The following is a 6,578-nucleotide window of genomic DNA, read 5'->3' as shown; positions in this document are numbered from 1 at the left end:
CGAGCCGTTATCGATGATGATGTTGTGGGGGATGCCGTAACGGTGTACAACCCTGGATATGAAGTCTATCACTGGTCCGGACTCGACCATTTTAACTGGTTTGGCTTCTATCCATTTGGTGAATTTATCCACCATGACCAATAGGTATTTTTTCTTATGGCTTCCCCCTTTAAGGGGTCCGAGCATATCAAGCCCCCAGACCGCAAAGGGCAAGTAATGGGGATTGTTTGGAGAGCGGTAGGTGGCATATGGATTTGGTTTGCAAAAAGTTGGCAACCGACGCGACATTGAACGAGGTCCTGTGCGTCTGCTCGGGCCGTCGGCCAGTAAAAACCTGTACGAAAGGCCTTGCTTACAAGGGCCTGAGCTGCGGCGTGGTGGCCGCCAAGTCCAGCACGAATTTATGCCAAAAGTTGTCGTCCTTCCTCTTCGGAGATGCACCTTTCACTACAAGAAATCTGTTAATCCATGACGGATTTCTCATGACGTTCCCATATACCGTCATAGAAACTGTCATGGATCTACAATATGCGAATGGGCCACGAGACGATTACACCATTATGATGGACATTGATGTACTGTCATGAAAACCGTCATGGATCAACTAGCTGGGTCTAATTTTTTTTCTTTATACACCATTTGGACCGTCACGGGTGGCTCCTACTGTGTATGCCATTTTGTTTGGCCTACATGTCAGTTGAATGCAACCGTGAAAAGGAAAAAAAGTGTAAAAGAACAGAGCGCGCGCGCGAGAAGGAAAATTTTAAGTCGCCAACACGGGGAGCGAAAAATTTCAAGCCAGCCCATTTAACTGCAGAGTCCAGACCAGTCTAACCCTAATTACCCTTCTCCCGTCTCCTTCCATAACATCCATCAGCCGCCGCCGCCACTCCACCTTCCCTCCTCGCATCGCTTCATGTTGCCGCTGGCGGCGCCGGCGCTGAACCACCCTGCGCCAGGCCCCTCCCATCTATCCCGCAACGGATCCCTCCCCCCACTCCATGACTTTTTCCATTCAGATCGCGCCCTCAAGCTTCGGCGGCCCACTCCTGCCTCTCGAGGTGACGTGGCAGCGGTCGCGGCAGGACCGACTACCGGGTTTGGAACCCCTCGAGGTCGCCGGCGACGCGCACAGATCCAGATCCATCCGGTGGCGAGCCAACATGAGTGAGGAATCACCCCCCTACCCACATCCAGATCCATCCAGTTTGAGTTCTTACATAGCTTCTTATTTGGTTTCGGGATGTGCAGGTCAGTCTCGTGGGGATTGTCAGCGGCAACACGGAGCTGAACACGAATGTGCCCTTCACGCTGGACGATGGCATCAGCAGCATCAATTTCATTAGATGGTGAGTGCAGCTCGTCAAATGGCTTTCTTTTCCTTGATTTCCAGATGTATTTTAGGGGTATAGTTTTAGGCTTTTGTTTGGATTCCATTGTTGGATGTTGGCTATGGGATTTGTCCACTACTGCAACTTGAAACTTCACTAGATTGAAATAATTTTGGTTGTTAGGACGACAGTGCAAGAAATCCAATAATGGGAATTAAAACTGAAGGTTCTTAACCATCTCTAGTTAAGTCAAAAGCTGAGTACACTGGAATTGTTACTTTGCATTTCACTTCCTATTATGGATGGGAGTACATCTTCATCTTGTTGTACTCATTGTTTTCACTAGCGCTGTCGTATACTTTGCACAGCGCAGCTCCACTGGGAGCATCACCTCCGGCCTCCAGTCAATTTTAGTCATGCCACTAGCACCGTCATATGCTTTCCACATCGCTGCTCCACCGGGAGCTTCACCTCTGGCCTCCTGTTTGAGAAGATGCAATTTTGGTAGTTGCATCAACGCCATGGTCAACGGTGGTCCAGGATAATGCAGTCCAGCACTGCTTTCTCACATTCACCCACTAGGCAATATGTGCATCCCATACTAACTCATTGACACCTCTATTTTGGTAAACACATCATGATATATATAGATTTTGTTGGATGCTCTTTTTAAACTATGCCATAAGCCTCTACAAAGATGAATTGATTGTCTTTTGATAGATCTTCTGCTCCATGGTTGTTTACGGTGCAAGCTCAAGCGCTCATATAGCTGTTTTTTCTTCATTGTCTTCATAACAATCATTCTTAATTGGTTATGTCAGTTTTAGTACCATGCTTACAACTATATTAGCTGGTCCAAAGTTTTCTTCCTACAGTTTTTTATTTTGTCTCAGTATACTTAGTACCACACAAGAGTTGTCTGAAAGTTCTCTACTAGCTAAGTTCTTTCTTTTGTCTCGGTATCCTCAATACCACACAAGAGTAGTTGACTGAGTTCTCTACTATGTCCATGATGTTTTTGTACTTGGAGCACATATTATTATAATAACGCAATCTCTGTGATGATATAATCAAGTAAGAGAGATGCACGGTAAGTGTATGTGGTAATCTACTACTCTCCATGTACTTCCTGAAATTGTACTGAAATATTTCCTTATGTCCCAAAGTTTCATTTGATTCTAGATTTATGTTAAGTAAAAAAAACACATTTGGAAATGATTCTGATTTGTATGTATACATTCAAATTTAAGGTGCTAAATTGTTCTTCTCTGGGGAATTGGTGCAAAATCTATACCAAAACAATTTCAAGTCCAGGACTGGAGGTGATGTTCTTTTGTTCCAGTTCTTATGTATGTATGTAACAATTTATCTGTAGTAGGCTGATATGTCCAAACCAATTTTCCAGCCTATTGATACTTTAAGGACATCGGCATCATGCCGGTGCAAGGTAAGCACCGTGTCTCTTCCTCCAATTATCCCATCCATAGCATATCACTATGGCATATGTCTAATGAAACCACACGAAAACAACCATGGACTCAGCTTGGAGGTGCCTCATGTGCCATTTTGTTAAGTAGGACGTCATGATTTAGAATAGTATCCGACCAAGTGAGCTCATAGTGTTTTGCATTTATCAAATAGTCCATGTATTGTTGACATTAATGAGGTATATTTGTTCATTGGGAGAGCGATGTGCATGATGCATCTCTTTTCTTTTTCTAAGGATTATTTCTTCCAAACATTCCAATCTTTACCTGTTTAAGGATTCAATCTCATCTAATATTGTTATGCCGTTGGTCCTCAAATATTTTATCATGCAAGTTTTGTGGCTACAACCAACCTAAATGTCGGTGAAGATATGTTATGGTTACCCATCAAGTACTAACTAGCCTTCTGTTTCACCATATCCTATAACTATTGTTGAATTAATTTGTTGACAAATGCCCATCATTTCTTGCAAAGAATCATGATTATTGATCATATGAAAAAGTAGAATAGCAGCTAGTTTGATGCAATTTATATGTTTCTGTAGTAAGTTTTATTTCAGAAAGGAGGTGTGTGTTGGTACTCTTTAATTGCATCTATTCTAACTGTTACTGCTCGCTGTTAAAGTTGCAAGCCAGGTAAAAATTAGCTTTACACAACTACTTTTCGTACGTTTGAAAATTATTGTTACTCAAAGTACTGCTAGATTGTAGTTACTATGTAGATGTCGCTCAGAATTATTTTTTCTTAACTGATCACATTGTACTACGTATTTCTGGCACCTATATTTATATATATCAGTTTTGTACCTGGTTTTGTGAAGTGACGTGCAACATATCACACCCAAGAACAATATTTGTTCTGAATTTTTATCTTAGTCTATCAAATTCGACATGCCCAATATCTCCAATTCAATTTCGAACACATTAAATCTATATAGTTATTTTAAACTATGATAAAAGGAGTGGTGTTGGGATGCATCGAGTGGATGGAAAATGTTTAGATATATACCTGACTTGATAAGCTGTCCAAAGAACAACTAGTAATTACATGCATGTAAATCCATTCAATATTTGTATCGGATATACCAGAAATAAAATTGCAATTTGTTTTTTCTACCAACTTTAACCTTTTTAGTTTTTATTTATGCTAATTTCGAACAATGACATGGCGGCATATGCTTAAACGCCTTAAAATGAATAGTAAATGAAACATATTTCAATGTTTATATTTCGAAATTATGCCTGCATAACAAGATTATGGTTGTCTATTTAGAGGCACAAGTAATTTAACATTCAGCTTCCCCATGTGTTGTATTTTTTATTGACTGGGTTTCCCCATGTGTTCTATTTTTTATCGACTGGGTTTCCCCATGTGTTCATGAAAGGGCGAAACAACTATATTGAGATTCATTTGCAATAAAACAAGCTATGTGTTTCAGTGTTTTAAATAGTAAACCTTGATAGCTTATTATTGAATCTTAGTATTTGTCAATCATGCAGTTTATTTATATACAACAATTTTGTAAAAATAAAGTTCACTGATATTTGTTCAAATAACTAGCCCGGTCAGGTGCATAGATTGATGACTAACTAGTTGTTTTAACATGACCTTGAACTTTCTATGTTTGGATGATAAAATTTCACATTTATAGAACATTTTTTTCTAAATTGTATAGAGTCTGCTTTTTTATATTCTGTTGCCCACGTTTTTATGGTACCCTAATATGGTAGTGGTGTCCCTCCGATGATAGCTTGGAAAAGAAACTAATATTATTACTCTAGATTCATATGAGAGTTTGCTGTTATAACTTGTTATAACTTTGTACGTTTTTGGATTCTATGCAGGTTTGGCGGTTAGTCTATGTTAGTTGGTTTTGTATAGCTTCCTGGAGAAGTGGTGGTGATGGAGACTAAAATCAGCTAGTAGGATATTTTTTCATGGAAGCCATGTTACTAAAAAAAATGCTCATAGCGCTTCCTAGATATGCTTGTGTTTTGATATTAAGCTTTGTTTTTTGTAATTAAACTAGATTGTTGGAACTCTGTATTGTCATGTGAATAAATGTTATTTTTGAATGAATATAATTTGGGTGTCTTGTTGTAAATTGTGTCGCATGAAGAAAACAAGTTGGACTAGAAAAGGGGCTAATGTGTTGGACTAAAAGAATTGATAGGCTAATGGGAAGGATGAAAATAAATAGCTAATGGGTTGAACTGGATTGAAATTATTGGGCCAAAACCCTAATTGGGCTGGTTACTGCATGGGCCACGTTGGCCTCCACGTCAGATCCACATTGATGCGATGTCAGGTCTGCGTTGATTCCAGGTCATGTAAATCGGAGATGGATTGTTCCGTCATGGCCTAGTTTGGGCTTGGCGGGCCTGGGGCAGATCCATGACGGCCGAGAACCGTCATGGAAGGTGCGATGTCAAATTATGACGCGATATACATGACGGATTTCGAATCCGTCAAGGATGGGTACGCATGACAGTTTTTGGTTGATCTGTGACGGACAAGTACCGTCATGTATTAACAAGTTTCTTGTAGTGTTTGAAGTACTCCGGTAGAGCTTTTCTTATAAAGCTCTCCCTCATGGACCCTGTAGGCTTTAGACCACCACACAATGCAACATGCCTCATTTGGGTCATCAGGGAGTTCTTGCCTAGTTAGGTAAGCCAAGAAGGGTTCTGTCCACGGGGCGATGACAACCATAATCACGTGGGCCGAAGGTGTTATTTCGGTGGTAGAGCCTCTGATTATGTCAGATTGTTCGGGATCTGGTGTTGGGGCTGGATCCGGACTGTTTTTGCCGGTCTCCCCTTCCCACACCACAGATGGCTTAAACAGCATTTCCAAGAAGATATTAGGTGGGACAGGGTTGCGCTTAGCACCGATGCGGGCGAGGATATCCGCCGCTTGATTGTTTTCTCGGACCACATGGTGGAATTCAAGGCCCTCGAACCGAGCTGACATTTTGAGGACGATGTTGCAGTAAGCTGCCATTTTTGGGTCCTTGGCGTCAAAGTCCCCATTTATTTGAGATATTGCGAGGTTCGAATCCCCCCGCACCTCTAGGCGTTGGATGCCCATGGAGACTGCCATCCAGAGACCATGCAACAGAGCCTCATATTCTGCTGCATTGTTGGAGTCTGTGTATAATATTTGGAGTACATATTGGACTGTATCTGTGATGGGGGATGTCAGGATGACGCCTGCCCCAGACCAGCCGGCATCTTAGAGTCGTTAAAGTGCATGATCCAATTGGAGTACGCGCCGTACTCTTTAGGGAGTTCGGCTTCCATCCATTCGGCGACGAAATCAGCTAGTACTTGCGACCTAATGGCTCGCCATGGTTTATATGTTATGTCGAACGGGAGGAGCTCGATAGCCCATTTAGCAATACGGCCCGTGGCATCGCGGTTATTTATTATGTCGTTGAGTGGTACTTCGGAGGCCACCGTAATTGAACACTCTTGAAAGTAGTGTCGTAGTTTCCGGGATGCCATGAAGACTGCATATGCTATCTTTTGATAATGTGGGTACCATGATTTGCATGGAGTGAGGACGGTGGATACGTAGTATACCGGCTGTTGAAGCGGGAACTTATGTCCGCCCGTCTCTCGTTCGACGACGAGCACTGCGCTTACAACTTGGTGTGTTGCCGCTATATATAACAATATTGGTTCGCCAACATTTGGCGCGACCAAGATTGGGTTGGTGGCCAATACGGCTTTTATTTCTTCCAATCTGGCCGTGGCC

The 6,578-nt window shown here is 42.0% G+C and overlaps 1 long non-coding RNA gene across 1 annotated transcript; it reads left to right on the top strand.

Annotated features, from left to right (window-relative positions):
• The first annotated feature begins 810 nt into the window (after positions 1 to 810).
• Positions 811 to 4,890, top strand: LOC123082032 (uncharacterized). Its single transcript, XR_006438922.1, has 4 exons — positions 811 to 1,167; positions 1,252 to 1,349; positions 2,582 to 2,653; positions 2,737 to 4,890. It is a non-coding gene; the product is annotated as an uncharacterized lncRNA (long non-coding RNA).
• The last annotated feature ends 1,688 nt before the right edge of the window (positions 4,891 to 6,578 follow it).

The sequence above is a fragment of the Triticum aestivum genome, chromosome 4A, assembly GCF_018294505.1.
Source record: "Triticum aestivum cultivar Chinese Spring chromosome 4A, IWGSC CS RefSeq v2.1, whole genome shotgun sequence".
NCBI lineage: Eukaryota > Viridiplantae > Streptophyta > Magnoliopsida > Poales > Poaceae > Triticum > Triticum aestivum.
Note: the sequence above shows the minus strand (reverse complement) of the source record. Positions and strands in the feature narration are given on the sequence as shown.